The sequence below is a fragment of the Eulemur rufifrons genome, chromosome 5, assembly GCF_041146395.1.
Source record: "Eulemur rufifrons isolate Redbay chromosome 5, OSU_ERuf_1, whole genome shotgun sequence".
Classification (NCBI taxonomy): domain Eukaryota; kingdom Metazoa; phylum Chordata; class Mammalia; order Primates; family Lemuridae; genus Eulemur; species Eulemur rufifrons.
Genome location: NC_090987.1, coordinates 2,394,150 through 2,412,326, shown reverse-complemented (window position 1 = coordinate 2,412,326; position 18,177 = coordinate 2,394,150).

Sequence of the window (18,177 nt, the reverse complement as noted above, 5' to 3'; positions counted from 1 at the left end):
TGGATTTCCATATGGAAATCGGGAGCTGCCTGCCACGGCCAGCTTCTCGTCTCCCAGGGACACAGCCATTAGCTTTCATGTTGCACAAACGCAGAGCCACACCCGGCGTCAGCCTCCACGACTGCCGGCTGCAGTTCGTGCACTTGAGAATGAGGAAGCCGTTCAGAAACTCAGTGAAGAGCAGTAAACAGAACTCGAGTCCCTGTTCCCTGTGTAGACATACATTCAGGTCGGACAGAGTCATGATTTCTTATACATAAAGGGAACGGAATGGAGCTGACTTGATGGTGTTCTTCTGCGACGGGAATACCCACTGGCATCTTAATGCTGAGTGATTCCAGTGACCCCCGACGCCTGTGGTTCTGTAGCAATCTGTGCTCATCTATACTTTTCTAGGTGTATTGCATTCGACAACTTGAATATGGATGAAAGACAGAATAAATGATGGCAATAAAGTTTGAAAATGTCTTTTGTCACCCAGTGGGTGGATCAGGGCTATTTAGAACAGACAGTGGAACAAACGGGTTCAAACGTTCAGCCTTTACTGCGTGGTATGAGACGCTTTGGGATAATTTTGCCTTTATTTTAGGCTTTGGCCAATAAATAGGTCTATGGAATGTATTCATCACTCAAAAATGCAGGTATTGCATATTGCTCTGCTCTCAGGAAGTTAATGATTGAAATTAATGTGTGTGTGGATGAGTGTGTATGTGAATGTGTGTGTATGAGCGTGAGTGTGTGGTGTGGATGAGTGTGTGTATGGATGAGTGTGTATGTGAGTGTGTGTGACTGTGTGTGGATGAGTGTGTGTGTGGATGAGTGTGTGTGAGAGTATGTGTGTGTATGTGAGAGTATGTATGTGTATGTGTGAGTGTGTAAGTGTGTGAGAGTGTGTGTGCGTGTGAGAGAGTGTGTGTGTGTGTGCGTGTGTGTGGGGAAAACGTCCCGGGATTCGGATACTCCCGGGTAGTACTGGGAGATCCAAACACAGGAATCTTATTGCTGAACCCAAATGTGACAAAACGATACAAGCAGGAAATAGAAAAGAAACAGACTGTTCCTGCCAAGCTGAGAAACACAAATAATAAACAAAATTATTGGTAAGGAGGAAAGAGTTCAAATAATTCACGTTCTGAGCAATGGGGAGGCAGATCACACATCTTCCCAACGCCAGGCCCTGTGGTGCTGCAGCCCCGCTCTTGGGGGAGGGCTCGGGGAGGGCTGCGGAGGGTCCTGCAGCGTGTGCGGAGAGTCCTTGGGGCTATACGCACTCTGAATTGTGGGGGTCGAGGCAGTCTCGTGTCTAGCTGTTCTCTGATTAACTGGATATCGGGAGGTTATGATCAGGTTTTGAGTATTGTATTGGTATCTTTTAAAAAATTCTCTAGTTTCAGCTTAGCCTCAAGGTTAATATAATAACTTTATATTACTGTGGTATATGCCATATATATACATGTGCCATATATACACCATGTATGCGAGCTGTCCAGAAAGTATCCAGCCATTGTTCATATGTTTTTCATATTACATGGCTGGATACTTTCTAGACAGCCCTTCATATACGTACATGTGTGTGTGTGTGTGTATACATACACACCATTATATTACTATTTTAAAAATACACACTTGCTCTATAACCTTTCATTGCAATCACAGTTTTGAATGACTCTTCAAACCTATGTTCTGGATTACCTCAGTTTGACACAAACATCTATAAAAAACCTATAGGTAACATCATAGTCAATGGTGATCTAATGCCTTTTCCCTAAGATCACAAACAAAGCAAGAATGTTTGCTCTCACCACTCTCATTCAACAGAGTACTTGCAATTCTATCTACTGTAAAAAGACAAGGAAAAAAAAATAAAAGGCACACAGATTGATAAGGAAGAGATTAAAATATCTCTGTTTACAGATGACATGATTGTCTATGTAGAAAATCTCAAAAAATTTACACCTCCCTCCCAAGCTTCTATAGCAAATAAATGAGCTCAGCAACTTTGCAGGATAAAAGTTCAACTCACATTTCTATATACCAGCAATAAACAAGTGGAAACCTAAATTAACAACACAATACCATTTATTAATATAATTTATTATATTACCATTTATTATATTACCAATTTATTATAATACCATTTATTAATATAATTTCTCCCAAAGAAAATGGAATGCTAGAGTATCCTTTTAACAAAATATGTTCAGAATATGTATGCTCTAAGTTGAAAAATGCTGATGAAAGAAATAAAAGAAGATCTAAACAAACAGAGAAACAAACCATGTTGATGGATTAGGGGACTCAACATAATAATGATGTCAATTCTTCCCATACTGATCTATAGATTTACTAACTCCTATCAAAATCTCAGCAAGGATTTTTTGTAAATATAGATAAATTTACTTTAAAATTTATGTGGAAAGACACAGGCCCTAGGATAGTTAAAATAATATTGACAAAGAATAAAGTAGGAGGAACAACTCTATGTGATAGCAAGTCTTGCTATATAGCTACATAATCTAGATAGCCTGGCATCGGTGGAGGGATAGACATAAACATCCATGGAACAGAATAGAAAATCCAGAAGTGGAACTTCACACATATGCCTAACTTATTTTTGAAAAGATGAAAAGGGAATTTAATGGAGGAAGGATGGAGTATTCAACAAATGGTGCTTGAACAATTAGAAATGGGGGTGGGAGGAGAGAGTCAGTCCCATACCTTATACAAATTTGGCACAAAATTATGGGCTGAAATGAAATACATAAAATTATCTAGCTTTTAGAACAAACATTGGAGAAAATCTTTGGAAAATAAGGATAGACAGAGTTCTTAGACTTGACACTAAATCCTGATTCATAAAAGAAAAAGTGGACCTCATCAAAATTAAAAACTTTTGCTCTTCAAAATCTCATGTGAAGAAGATTAAAAAAAACAAACAGTAGATTGTTAGAAAATATTTGCAAACCATATACCCAACAAAGGACTAGTACCTAGAATATATAAAGAACACTCAGAACTGAACAGTAAAACAGTAAATAATCCAATTAGAAAATGGACAAAAGATATGAACAGATATTTCACTGAAGAGGACACATATGGAAAATATGTGTATGAAAAGATGTTCAACATTCCTAGCCATCAGGTAAGTGCAGATGAGCTATTACTACAAGTAGCTATTACTACATGCCTATTGGAAATGCTAACATAAACTAATAGTGGCAGTATCAACTGCTGGTAGGAATCATTGATACATTGATGGTGGGAATGTATAATAAAATGATTCAGCCACTCTGAAAAAGAGTTTTGCACTTTTTTTTTTTTTTTTAAATAAAGCTGAACATGCAATTACCACACAACTCAGCAATTGCTCTGTTGGGCAGTTATCCCAGAGAAATAAAAACATGTTCACAGAAAAACAGGTACATGAATGTTAATAATCCTTTTTGTTTTTTAACTAGCCCTGACTGGAAACAGCCCAGACATCCTTCAACAGGTATGTAGTTAAATAAACTGTGGCACACACATACCATGGAACACTACTACTCAATAAAAGGAATAAACTGTTGACATACCCAAGAACTTAGATAGATTTCCAGCTAATTACATTACATAAAAAAAGCCAATTGACCTATAGAACATTTTCAAATGACAAAACTTTGGAAATGGATAACAGATTAGTGGTTTCTAGGTGTTAGAGATGGGGTGGGGGAGAAACAGGAGAGATCCTTGTCATAACAGAATGCTCAGTGTCTTGACTGTGTGGTAGAAAACTACACGTGTGATAAAATTATACAGAACCAAACACACACCGACGAATGTGGACAAGTAAAACTGCTCAGTTTGTGGTAATTTGTTATGGCAGCAATAGAAATGAACACAATACTGTGTAAGTCCAACATGAAGCCGAGAATAGGCAAGATGGTCTGACAGAAGTCAGCACAGTGACTGCCTGTGTGGGTGGGCAGGGACTGACCGGGAATGGGCATAAAAGAATGTTCTGGTGTGACGGAAATGTTTTATATCTTGGTAGATCCATGGGTTACTTAGACATGCATTTGTCAAAACCTATCAAACTATATACTTAAGTAAGATCTGTGCATTTCAGAAAATTTAAATTATGCCTCAGTTAAAAAAAAATGTGTCTGACTTTAATTTGAAAATTGGATTAAATGTTCTGAATATTTTGTGGCTAAATGAGGGCTGGTAGGATAATTTCTTTAACTTATAATGGATATTGAAATCAAATTTAAATGCTTTTACTCATTTGTTAATATTTGTGCAATATTTTCATAGTACCAAACTATTTAAATATAAATGAGAACTAGATGGTGGTAAGGACCCAACACTTCTTGCATTTGAATTAAGGTTCTTTGGCTTATTGGCTCTTGGTTTTCAGCAAGTGACTGTGCCTCAGTTTCTGCCTTGAGTAAAGGGAATATTAGTGCTGGCTTTGCAAATTTATTTTGTGAGGATAAATGAGAACATCTATAAAGCACTTAGTACACAGTAGGTGTTCAATAAGACCACTGGCTCTTACTATTTAAAATCACAAATATTTGCAATATTATTTATATTGTGACTTACAAAATCAGTCTTAATACAACGGAAATCTAAAGGAAAACTGCAGGCAAATAAAAACTTTTATTCTTAGGATGCCATCTAACAGTGGGGATGTCTCGGGGACCACTATATCCACAGGCAGTGGGATTCCGACTCAACCCATGTGGGGGCTGCAAGTGGTGATGGAACTGAAGTGTTAGATGACTCGTAGAGGAAAAAATGGGATAGTTGAAGTAAACCAGGAAAGGCTGCCAGGGAACATGGCGTGTGCACCGGGACAGGAGGCGGTTGAACATCCACTGCTGTTTTTAAGCCACCTGGTAGGAACAGTTGTGATGATTGCAGCTGAAGCCTTTGTGTGAAAGAAGGGGCTGAATTTTGCTGCTTGAGACTCTGTGAGTCTCGCTTGGTGAGTGGCATTGCACCCTGGCCACCCAGAGTGACCGCCCGGCAGCTCCACCCTGGAACTGTACCACAGGGATGGCAAAATCAGGCATCAGGGAACCACATCACCTGTCTCTCTGCCACTGCCCAGCAGCCATGTCACTATGTAGTCACCAAACAGGAATATGACTTACTAATTTTAGTCAGTACTGTATACCTTATTCTAATGGTGTAGAAGGACAAACTCATGTCTAAACACCTACTTGGATGGGTTCGTCCCATCACTCAAGGAGGGCTTCTGCCTTCACGAAGGTCTTGAAGTTGGGTTTGCAAAGAATCCACCACTCTGACGAAGACACGGCTGTTCTAGACTGAACCTCGTTGGCAAACTCCCTGCTCTGCTGTGCCCATGTGGACATTTCATAAATATGCTGAAATGGAGAATTAAAATAAAAGGATTTGGGGTAGAGAATTTTTCTCCCCATGTGAAATTAGGACTATAAAAGAATGAACAATGGCCGCTCCTCGTAATATTAATTGTCCACGGAACAGAGCACCGACGGCAGATGTGCCTGTGGTTTTGTCTCAGTGTTGGTTTCAAGACTTCAATCAGCGTGTGACTCCCAGTCAGTGAAAGGAAAATTGCTCGGGCTATACAAGAGGAGCATAAATATTATGTGTCACTTGGTATCATAATTAACTGCATGCTTCAAATATTTCTTTCATGTCTGCCTCCACAATAGGTAATATAATTTACCGTTAATAGGATTAAAATGTCTTTTTTTAAATAAAAAAAGGTAAATACTTCAGTGGTTTAAACTGTTTTCTATTTGTTTTGTACTGATACATATTTTGCCACAGGCAATCTCTTTATACCCTGAAGAAGAAAATAATGAGGAAAATTGGAGATAATTTATGCGGTCCAGAAGCAAAAGCTTTGCACGATTATTATTTTTGCTCTTGCTCAGTGATGGAGCAGCCTCTTTCATGCCACACTGGGGGGGAAGCACCCCGCCTTCCTGGCTGCTGTGTACAATTTTAAAGATCTGAGGTAGAGTAGGGAAAAAAACCCATCACTGCATGAAGACAGGAGTTTTACCCCGGAGAATTAATGCTGGGAGTTCAGGAACCTCCAAACAGAAAAGTATCCATGTTCAGGCTACTTTTCAAAACTGATAATTGAGAGAAAAGGAGGCTTGCTTAGATTTTTTTTTTTTTTTTTGCGTTCCATTTTAAATCTCCCGTAGCACACTCAACACACTGTCATGCAGGCTGACACAAACCAACGCAGGTTAGAAAACTCATTACAACTCTGAACTTGTGCAATGTTCGAACAGGTCAGAAATTAAAACCCATAACCTGTGGCATGGTATCTCCCAAGGAGCCAAGTTTTAATCTGAACCGTAAAGAACGAACCATTGTTTAACTAGGCATGTGTCTGAATATAGGATGCCACGCATCACAGTGTACGCAAACACCTGATAACTCCTGTGAAAGTTGGAGAACAGTGCGCTTGGCCAGGGGCAGCGGGGGAGAGTGTTAAATTGTAGTCCTAAAAAGAACATTAGGGACCGGCTGGACCAGCCTCCTCTTCTTGCGGAAGAGGAACGGAGTCCTAGAAATGTTAGGTGACCTGCTCAAGGTCACTCAGCTGCCAAGCGGCAGAGCCGGGCGTGGAATCCTGGCTTGCAGACATTCACTCTAGTGATTTTCCCATTACACGACGCTGCGTCCAAGTGTCTTTGGAAGTGATCTCCTCTCTCCAGTCGTTACAGCCAAGTGCAGTTTGGCACCTACTGTTGGCCGTGCTCACCGCACCGCCAGTCTATCTATCGACGTTCGTTAGGAGGCCATGTGCACTCGCCAAGGATGGATGAGTTCATTAGCACTGAGACTAATAAACTTTACAAAGTTAATAATGTGAATATGTTTGATTTGGAATTATGCACACAGGCGTTAGGAGTCACACACACAAAAAAAGGCTTTCTTCATATGCTCAGCTTTTTCTAGAATCCCACTGGTGTGACAGACGAAGATCTTCTGAAAACTCAGAATGACACTCGTCCTGAAGAAACACGTGTCACCCCAGACCCCCCATTTTTGTGGCAGTTTCTCCAATTGTCACACCTCAAAAACAACTAAAATTAACAGCAAAAGTAGATAATAACAGAGCAGTGAGTTTGATCTCAACTGTGGTTTTCTCCCCTGTTGCTGTGGTTTCTGTTCTTAGTGGCTTCCGCCCTCGCTCTGTTTATTGACGTATTTGGTGGGAGAACAGGGCGATGGCAGCGGAGTCTGTATGGACGTGGCCCAGCAGGGTTTCCCACAGGCGGGTGCTTTCTGATGCTGGCTTGGATTCACGAGGGCGGGTTTTGGGGGCGGGTGGGGATCTCCAAGGACGTAGCATAGTTTTTCCTGCTCCAGTGGACTCTGCACGATTTTGCGTGTGGACACGGCATTGGGTCAATGATGCTCATTAAATACTCGGAATCTTCTGCTCTCTGCTGTCAATATCTGAGTGCGGGGAGCAGCCGATGAGGAATTTGGGTGAACCCTGTGACATTTGGTATAAGGAGAACAGAGGGGTTGAGATCATGGGACTGTCCCTTCCTCCCCCCACAGAGAGAACACGTTCTGTGCCTGCAAATAGAAACATTTCCTGCAACCAGTAATCTAATACAAGAAAGCATTGTGCTCCTAACATTGACCTCCCCACGTAAGATCGATTGCTAAACAACAGACCAGTTTGTGTTTTCCTTCTAGAGTGGTTCTCAGATATTGGGGAAACTCATGCATTTATCTGGAGGGTATATAATATGATCCCTACAGTGTTTTTTGAGAGTCACGTTTCTTAACTGACTCTCAGCTTCAACAGAACGTGGGCCTTGACTACCTAATGATTTGCCAAAACAGGGGAAATTAAAGGGGGAGATTGAGGAGGAAGAGTGGACACTCAACAGGGAAACACAAGCCATGATGTTCCAGTGATGACGATGGTGAGGACAGGCTGCCAGAAAACCTGAGGAGTGACAAGAGAGCCGGACTCCCGCAGCCTGGGCAGGGCCTCCTGAGTCAGCGTGGCTGTGCCCAGGGCTGGGAGCGTGGGCTCCCCCATCAAGTTGAATTCGTGCTCTAGCGGTTCCCAACTACAGAACAGGTGAGTCTCTTAACGTCCCTGAGCCTCAGTTTGCCCATCTGTCCATCTCAGAGAGTGGAGCTGGGTGGATTAAGAGAGATAATTTATCTCATGCATACGCCACCCGTGGGTGCTTGGAAGGAGGTAGTCACTAGTCGTTATTACTGTGACTGTCGCCATGATAATTACCAGGAGCCTCTGGGGGTTTCTGCGTCCAGACCCTTGGCCTCTAGTTCTTCCAACGCACCGCTGCTGAGCTAGTCTGTCGAGGACATGGCTGCTGTTCCCTCTGCCCCAAGACAAAGTCCAGACTCGCCCGGACTGATGTCACCTGTATGAAACATGCAAAGCAAGTACTCCGCAAACATTCATTCATTCATTCATGCACTGACCCTTCCACAGCGACTGGAAGCTGCTGTCCCTCTTCTGTCCCTTGGATCAGTGGACTCCTGTCCGGGCACACCGCCCGGCTCTGTAGAGAAACTCTGCTCAGAGTTCGGCTGATTCACTTATGTGGCCAATGATCTCCCACCACCGCCTCCCCCGGCCCCTCCCTGCCCTTCCTCCCCTGCTCCTTCCCTCCCTCCATGGCTGTCACTGGCTGTCTGGTCCCCTCAGAGGTGTGGAAGGAGAGGTGGGCGAGCAGAGACTCTGGGTCTGCGGTTTTCCCTCCTCCCTCCTGGGTGCTGGCAAGGGGCTGCTCCTCCCACAGCTCCCTAGGTGGCACCAGCTTGGGGCCCTGTCTCCCTCATTCCCCCAGACTTGGGGATAGCAGCAGCTCCCAGCAGATCCCAGTCCAGAGTCTCACCACCTCTGTTTGTTCTTGTTGCCCCCGACACCCGTGCACCCCCATTCCAGGCAGACCTTGAAGGTGCAGCCACCCCCCAGGGACCTCTTCCTGTTCTTTCTCTGACCAAGTTCTCTGCAGTGACCCAGGCTCTGGCCAAGTCCTGCCTCCCCCGTGAAACATCCCTGTCCACGGACCCTCGCTCTCCTCTGAACGCAGAGCAGTCGCTTTCCGCCACTCACGCCTCTGCCCAGTCGAGACCCGCCGTGCCTCACCCGCTCTGACCCCGCATCGCAACGTCACTGCTGTGTTGCCAGAGCTCACGTGGTCATGTTTTGGCGGCTGGTGTCTGTGTCTTCCCATCAGTCACTTGTTCATTGATGTGCAATTATTGGGCGCCATCCGGTGATCCCTGCTCTGTTGGTCACTGGGACACAGCAGCACACAGGCCGGGGCAGCGCTGCCACGTGGGCTGTATAGTCTAGCAGAGGAGACAGACAGCAGACGCTGGTGACACGCAGCGAGGTGAAGGCTCTGATACGGTGGAAGAGCCCAAGAGGGGACCCTAACTTAGTCCTAAGGAAGTAACATAGAAGGGACCCAGGGGACGAGGAGGAGGGAGCCTTCCGGGCCCAGCAGACACCCTGACACACATGAAGGCCAAGGTGAGCTGACAGACAGGGACGTTTTTGAGGAACTGAGAACAGGACGGAGGCTGGAGCCAACGGAAGCTGGCGAAGACAGAGGCCGATGGGAACTGGGAGTGTGAGCCCAGCGTGGGGAGGCGACAGGCGGCGCTGGGCGGGCAGTGCGGTGCTGGTTCTGGGGGCAGCTGGGCTGCGCTGTGGGCAGGGCTGGGGCAGGGACAGAGAGGCCCCGCGGTGTTTCCCGAGGCACAACTGAGATGGTGGAGAGTGGCTGGTGCTGGGAGCTGGGGAGACGTTTACAAGGAGAAGAAACAGGGCTGACTGCAGAGCCGGAGGTGCAGGCCGGGGGGTCCGGGAGGTGGCGGTGTTGAACCATGGGATACGGGGCCCTGGAGTAGAGCGTGCCAGGAGCAACGGTGAGCTCAGCGTGTGGACTTGTTGGAGTTGTGAAGCCCCCGTGAGACTAACCGGGGAGGGCGGCCGGCAGGTGGGTGCGCAGTAGAGGGGCCGCACCGAATCCATCAGCACAGACTAAGTGACGTAGGAAATGTCACTGTGTGAACAGCTGTCCCCATAAGGCTCCTAAGAATGGCACTGGGTTTATTTAGAAAGAATCCCTTGATAGGCCCCTGTGGGCTCCATGCTTGAGCTGGGCCCCAGGGGTCAGCCCTGCCCGGCACACAGGAGGGGGCGAGCACCCTGGGCCACGGCCGTCGCCACGGAGATGGAGCCTCTCAAGTTCTCCATCGCTGAACACTTGGTCCTCCTGGGATTTTGAGAAGATGCCCAGGAAGACGGTTGGGGCAGAACAGAGGGGTGAGAGGGACACGGGCAGAGAGAAGTCAGGGAAAAGGAGGATTTGCTGAAATTCTGATTCAGGGGGACTGGAGTGAGGTCTGAGAACATGCATTTCTGACAAGCTTGTGGGGCTTGTGGCTGCCGCTGGTCGGGGCCACACGTAGAGCTGCAGTGGTCTGGGAGGGGAACGGCCACATCTGTCTTCCCTGCTGTCATATCCCCAGGTGCCTCCTAGTGCCTGGCTCGCACAGGAGCCCCACTGATTCTTATGGAGAGACTAAAAAAGGACTTTGAACAGCAAGTTTGTGATGAAATCAGTCAGGAAGCCTAGATCAGAGGAAGAAACAGCTATCGCTTTAATTGTTTCTATTTCTTGGCTCTGTTCTCTGCTTTATTGCATGCATGCACACGTGTGTGCACGTGTGTGCAGCTGTGTGCATGTGTGTGCAAAGACCGGTAGAGTTGGCCGAGTCAGTAAGGCAGAAATTGGGTGTTGGCAACGTTAGCAATCATTAAATCACTGATTTTGCTGTTTTTCACCTTCTATTTTTCAAGTCATTTGGGGGCTCTTACACAGTAAACACAGTTATAAGACTTCAAACCTCAGTGCCTGACATGTTAATTCATAATTTTCCATAATCAGCACTTTCCTAAGAATAATGTTTGCAGGCTTCATGCATGTAGTTGGGAGATAATTTGCATATTTAGTTTTTGCTGTTTAATAGACTTGGTCCTGAAGGAATACTATAGGGCCTATCTCAAGGCGGGAAGCAGGGAACTGGGATGTGATGCGCACAAAACAGCACGGCAAATTGGCTTGAAGCCAGAAAATTTACTTGCCAGTGGGAAGGAGCCGGTTTCCTTTCAAAACAGCTTTGGATAAAATGTCTTTTCTAAACGTCTCATCTGGTTATAAAGTGAGACTACAGAGAAACCTATTTCCTTAAGCACTGTGTAGATTGCAAATGTAGCATTGCAGAGAATCTTGCAAATGGCTTGGGGGGAAATTTGGGGGGAAATAAGGCCAATGAGTAGAGACAGCCTAACGGTGTCCTTCTCCTCTGTCCTTCTCTGCAGCGTCAGACATGGCACAGTCATTGCTGTGCATTTCTGCCTTTGTCAGCGTAGCTGTGGGATTCCTATTTTGGTGTTTCTTGTGTGGTGTGGGTATTTGGCTGCTTACTGGATGTGTGTTGTGTTGTAAAGCACAAATCCTGTCACAGCACAGCCAAGAACAGAAACAGTTTTCATGTAAGTGGTTCGAGAGACTCCTTGGGAGCGCTGACGCTAATCCCGCCACTGGTGACCCAAAGCCTCAGCATGGGAGGCCGCCGGCCAAGGGCAACCACTACTGCTCATTTTGCCAATGGAGTCTCATGATCAGAGAGGTCCAGGAGCTGCCCAGGGTCACCTGGGTCACGTCCACCCTACAGGAGAGTTTTCAACCTGCTCGAAGAGTTCGATACAGTCGGCTCCTCCCTCCCATGACCCCCTCGTGGCGTGTTTGGAGCGTGTGCTGTGCTGCCAGGAAGGCTGGGCGTGTACCAGGATGACGAACAGCTCGGCTTTCAACCAAAAAGACTTGGATTCGAACCTCTGCTCTTCTCCCTGCTGGCCGAGCAGTTTCCGCACCATGAACGGGACTGGTACTCTTTGTGTTGTGAGGATAGTACTGCAGGTTAAGTGGGATTTATTGTAAGGATTCTGACCTTGCTCATGAAACCCACATGTAGGATGCCGTGGAGACTCGGGAGCTCGTGGCGGCAGGGCCTGGGACCTCGCTGAAGCCGCAGCTCTGCCTTCAGCCCTGCCCCTTTAGCATGTCCTCCTCGCAGCCTGATCCTTGCAGAGGGGCTCCTGCGCTCCTCTGGTCCACCCCCCAGCAGACACAACAGCTGGCTGCCCCCCGGCCTTGCACATTTCAGCCCACACATCCAAAGAGAGACGGAGCTGACCCTCGCAGGGCCAAGCCCAGCACGTTTCTGGGAGGGACTCAGAGGCCCAGGTTGGGTCAGGTTCTCACTTACACTGATCAACGGTAGCTGGTGTCTGGCCACATCATAATGTGGCTACTTCCATCACGCATGTGCGTGCCTGTGTGTGTGCATATATGTGTGTGTGTGTGTGTGTGTGTGTGTGTGGCGGGCGGTACAGAGAGGCAACTCTTGCTCACGGGTTCTGGGCAAACTACGTCATAGGCACCATGCTGTGAGCATTTGACGAGATGATAAATACAGTGCCCGGATGTTTAAAAAACCTCAATGAATTGTGTCCATTATTAATAAGACTGGCTATTTGGTAGGATAAAGAGAAGAGATCAATAACCACAAACAGAGCCAAACCTCTGATTTTAAAGCTCGTGGCATGTGTCTTTAATCTTTAACTTTCTCTTTCTCTTTCCTGCATCTTTAGTCTTTATGACTTTGACCTCTCTCACTTACAGAGGAATCACAGAGAGGTAGGTGTCGAGGTTAGCAGAAAATTAAACATTTTTCTGAGATTGCCCAATCCCATTGTTAATAAATTCGCTGTCTGTGTCCATATGTAACAGTTTGTGGCTGAAACGTTCATTAATTAGACACAAGCCGGGGCAGGACTCGTAGATCCGACTCCATTCTTCCTAATCATCCTTCCTATTTTCTCTTCTCCTCTTCATCTACCGCTCCTGCCGGGCCGTGGACGGACCTATGAGAAGAGACCCGTGGTTTAAGGTAGTCCAAGGACATCTAACTAGGAATAATGGGATGGAATTCAACAAGGGACAATTTATGCTGAATTATAAGAGAAATTTCCTCACAGCGAGATCTATTAGACTGGAGAATAGGCTCCCAAGGGAAGTAAGTCCCATTGCCAGAGTCATTTAGACTCTGGCTCAAGTCCATAAGTAAAAATAAATTTGGTTGTCTCATTTTATTCCCCGCTCGCATGGACTCTGCCTCGCCGCTGAAAAGTTAGGCAGAAAAGATGTCAAGTAATGGACTTAAGCGGGGTCTGGCCAACTGGGGAGCTATTTGGCCCTCATTTCCTGAGGTACTACTTTTTTTGTTGTTGTCGTCTCCTTTACAAAGTCCCGGCCACTGATGTTAGGTTGCTTCAGCAGGTGTTTCAGAACGCCTCAACCAGGGGGCCACGCGGCTCCATCTTCCGAGACTGCACCACTTCCAGCGGCGTCTGAAGGTCGGATCGTAGGAGCTGACCCTCCTGGGTGCAGTGGAGCCTTGGAAACAGAGGTCAGCTCCTGGATCCACGTCCCACCAACAGCAGTGCCACTCGGAAGGTCACAGTCTAGGAATTGTGCTGGTCTCACCGAAGGTCACCAAGACCTCTGCCTCCATCTCTTAAAAATTGGTGCAGACCTTGCACCCAGAATTCTGGTTCAGAAAATATTGTCAAGAATTAATGTCCAAGTTATAATTTTTAATAAAGTGACACATACCATGTCTTGAGGCATTTTAACATGGTGGAAAATATTTTCAGTCTTTGTACTTAGCAAAGCTCCTGGATAATTAGAGGTGGTCTAGTTTACCAGCTCACCAATAAAATAAAAGAATTTATCAGCACGAACAAATGGAGACTATTATTCAGGAATTGGGAGCCACGGCACAGATATTTGCAGCCTTCTAAACGTTTAACTACTTTTTGGCTCGCCAGGTAAAATATGCTCACAGAAGCATATTCTTACAGGTTGGAGAATTGCTTCCATACAATTTTTACCCTTTTGTTTTTTAGGATTCCTGGAAGTGTTAGACACATATAGGGAGAACATAAAACAGCAGCTATCTTTTTCATTCCATCACAGCTTTTAGTCCAGAATTCTACCCCTGATAAGTGTTTTTACTGGTTAGCACGGGAGTTTGTGCACACGGGGCAGACAGGCAAAAGAACAGAGTGTTACGCAAAACAAACCTACTGCTCTCACGTAGCATTCTTTGTTGACGTGGTAGCTTTACGAGTCAAATTATCAGGAGCGGCCTATGTCTTGCTGTCCCAATGCCCCGCTGCCCACTGCCCCAAGAGTGGCCGGGAACATGTGATCCACCATTTCTCACTGCCACGTTGCATCCAGGTGGCTGGAAAGGGGAACAGCTAGAAAGTCGCATGCTTTACTTCCGTGCCTGTTCCCCGGGTCAGAACGATGTTTGCTCATCACCACACCTGGTCGAAAGGTGGGCCGGTAGTCTAATGTTTCTTCTAGATGATAATCATATGCCAGCTAGAAATTCAATTACTGTAAAATAAAGAGACACAACGTAGACAATATTTTCCACCGTGTTAAAATGCGTGAGATAAGTGTGTGCCATTGCATTAAAAAAGCCACTTCCACAGGGCTGTGGGGATGCCACTTTGTTGTTTATGTCCCCAGGAGCTGGCTGGAACCACACGCACAATATGTCTCATGTAACTTAGCTGGGAGTGGTGTCTTTCCTCAGTGAGTGCAAGAAGGCATTAAATCATTAATTGCCACCATTTCTAACATGGCATTAAGTGATTTTACACCAGAAAACTGGAATTCTTCATGCTTGTGAATTGCCAGACCAGTTCTTTCCATGTTTTATAATTTTATTTCCAGATTAAAAATGTGTTATCCAGTTTCTTGGCCATTTGGATCCAGTTTTCCTTCTCTTATTTTATCACTTCTGTTTCAGGAGTGAGTGCTGAGATGTCACCAAGTACAGATATAACAGGAAGTGTGAATCTGGCTCTCCAAGAGTGGGTCTGCAGCTGCCGGAACTGTAAATACATCTGTTTTCCCGCTGGTTGGAACAACAAAGTATCCATTACGATGATTTGACACAAATTCTAGCATCTCCTTCTGGGGATGGAAGATCAGGTATCTGATGTTACCGATTTTGTGAGGCTCCTGTTAAATAAAACGCCATTTTAAAATATAGTTGTTAAAATTTTCTTTTGTTTAAACAAGTGTATAGAAATCAACGATATCTTACTTATAGGGATAAAGGGTAGGTGTGTTGGTGACTTAGGTTATTGATGGAGTCACTGCAGAACACCCAGCCGTATTTCCCAATAATCACAGAGTTGCTGCCTGGAAACTCCATCAGGCACAAGGGTGGCTGTGGAGTGAGCTGCACTTAGGATGACGTGGTGATTGTGTGAGTCACTGCTCTGAAGTCTCCTCACAAAAGGATGCATCTCACAGCTTGCTGGGGACACAGGAGGAAATGGTGGGCTAAACTCAAATTAGGAGTAGCCTCAGCAAAGTACGTGATGGTTCTCGTGAGAAAATACTGTGGTTTTTTTTTTTTTCATTTTGGAAAAATACAGGTTGATGGTTCTGCATGGAAAAGACTGGTTTCCAGAAGCCTGTCTTTAAGGGATTATCATTCACCAGGGGCTCTAGCAACACGCTGGAGAGGAGAGCTCACGCGCATGGACTCAGACAAGGGTGATTCAGAGCCCAACGCCTGTTCACCAGCTTGTGAGTGAATCCTTCGGGGCTTGGAACCTGGGGACACTAATTCCTGGCCTTGCTATTACGACTCAACGGAATAACAGATGTGAGGTATCTGCCATATGACAATTATTTCATAATAATTTTTTCTCTAATTTCATCTTACTCAAATTGAATCATATGATTATCATTAAGGCTTTTCCAAAATCCTAGTCAATATATATATATATATTTATAAAATTTTGGACGAATTCAGAAACAGTTTAGCTTTGCGTAGAGCCACATGGAATTGCTTAGATTTGTTCATTCATTCATCCAACAAATATTCATTCTATTTCTAATACCTGCAAATGTATCCTATACCTTATTGGCCATTAGTTAATATGAAACAGTAGTATCTTTAATTCTTAGTGCCAGGACATTGTCCAAGGGTGTCACATAAGAATTGTCATGATTTTGCCCAGTCAGACCTTTAGCAGAAATTCATTCTTTCCTCTAAAAGGGGTTTGAAATGTTACTCCCAATACCGCAATCCACTGATTCTGGGAGGGAAAAAAATCAGGGCATAAGAGGCAGAGCGAGGTGCTGAGGGGAAGAGCCATTGGGCCAAGCCACTGGAGGAGGGAGACGGGGTCGGACAACGTGGTCCTTGCAGGGAACCTGGGACATCTGCAGGTGCAGAGGCCAGCAGGAGCCTGCACACAAGAAGGAGGAAGCGCAATCCCAGGCCAGGATTGGGACTGGTGGCGACTAACCCTACAGTCTACGTGGGACCTTTAGCTGATTCTGATCAGAATGAGGACAGTCATCCCGGTCTCGGACATCTGGCTTAGGGCTTCAGGGGGAGGGTGATATTAGAATCCCACTGGGAGTTTTCAATTTAGATATAATAAAGTCTCATGTATAAAAATATATGTGGTTCTAATTTGACAAAGGGAGTTCAGTTATTCCCAATAAATCGTTTTGTGATTTTTATGAAGCAAAAGTTGAAAAAGCCATTGAAGTGGTGGGAGAACTAAGGAAGAGGGCCCTGCGGCATTTGCCTTTGCTGGGAGTGTGGCCGCCCGGATGTGCTCGGTGCCATGAGGGCCATGTGAGAGCCACGGGGCTCCCAGACTGCAGAGGGAAGAGTTCTAATTCACCAAGTGGGAGGCGAGGGCGTGCAGAGAAGACGACGAGGGACAGCAGTGAGGAGCAGGAGGGGATGTGTGTTCGCCGTTGAGGCCACGGGAGGAGGAGCGGTGGTGAGTCCGGGCTCACTGGACGGCAGTGAACCAAGGGTGGCCGGGACCATGGGCCTGAGTGCCAGGGCTTCAGCGGTCATTTGGAAACAGCTGTGTCAGCAGGGTGGTCCGGGGGCAGAGGGAGAAACGCAGGAAGGGGAGGGAGCACAGTTCGACCCTCAGCCCTGGGAGACTTGCAGGGTGCAGCAGGGCAGGGGGGAGCAGATGGATGGGATGAGAGCCCGGGCAGGTGCCAGGTGAGCAGCGATTAGGAGGAGTGCGGAGCGTGGGTGCCGGCACAGGGACACTCGAGGTGGAGAGAAGGTGCATTGAACCAGCTAGCATCGGCGCAGCCTTTCTCCTCTGTAGAGAAGGAGTCAAAACTATGCGAAACAGCTCACAGTGGGACTTTGGCTGGGGGAACCCGCCTGCAATTCTGAGAAGGCACTGGAAGGACTGATGGGAGGGAGTTGGGTCCTGTTGTCAGGACACAGATGCCATCGAGGGTGGCCAGGGCAGGTGACATCCTCTATGCCAGGCCCACGTCATGGTTCCCGTCAGCAGGTCCCATGGGGCAGCCGCCTGGTGCTGGGGCCAGGTCGTGGGGCCCAGCCTAGAGCCCAGAGATCTCTGCCCAGGAGCCAAGCTTTCTAGCCCCCGTCCGTGGTGTGAGTGGGATGAGGCCAAAAGAGTGTTGGAAAATAATATTACTTAATGTTTACGCCAAATAATGGGGTGATCTGTGTCCAGTGCTCTTTACTAATGTGGCTTGGCCCGTTTCCACCATTGTCTGCCGTTCGGAGGAAGCGTCGTTCCCTTTGCAGTTCTTGGTGCTGGTTTGTATGCGCCCGCCTGTCTGTGCCATCAATACGTGTTGATAATGTGCATTTTATAGGTCATTCAGCAATGTATTTTGGTTCTCTTGGTCTCCAAGGTAGTATACCTAAATGTAATATGTTAACTATGCAACTCAATTTTATTCCTATGGAAAACACGTTCGGTATACATTTCCTTGCAATTTAATGTTCTCAGAGCATATTTGTGACCCAGTGAGCTTCTTTATGTTGACATATTGTTCATCGCGTTTCATCAGTCAGGTGCTATGTCAGATCACATATGGAACATGAGGAAAAGTGACACTAATCACAATCTGGTGACATTCAGCACTATGCAACACATCAGGTTAAAAATAAAACAGGAGAAAAAAGATCTTTCTTAGTTCCAGTAAGGTC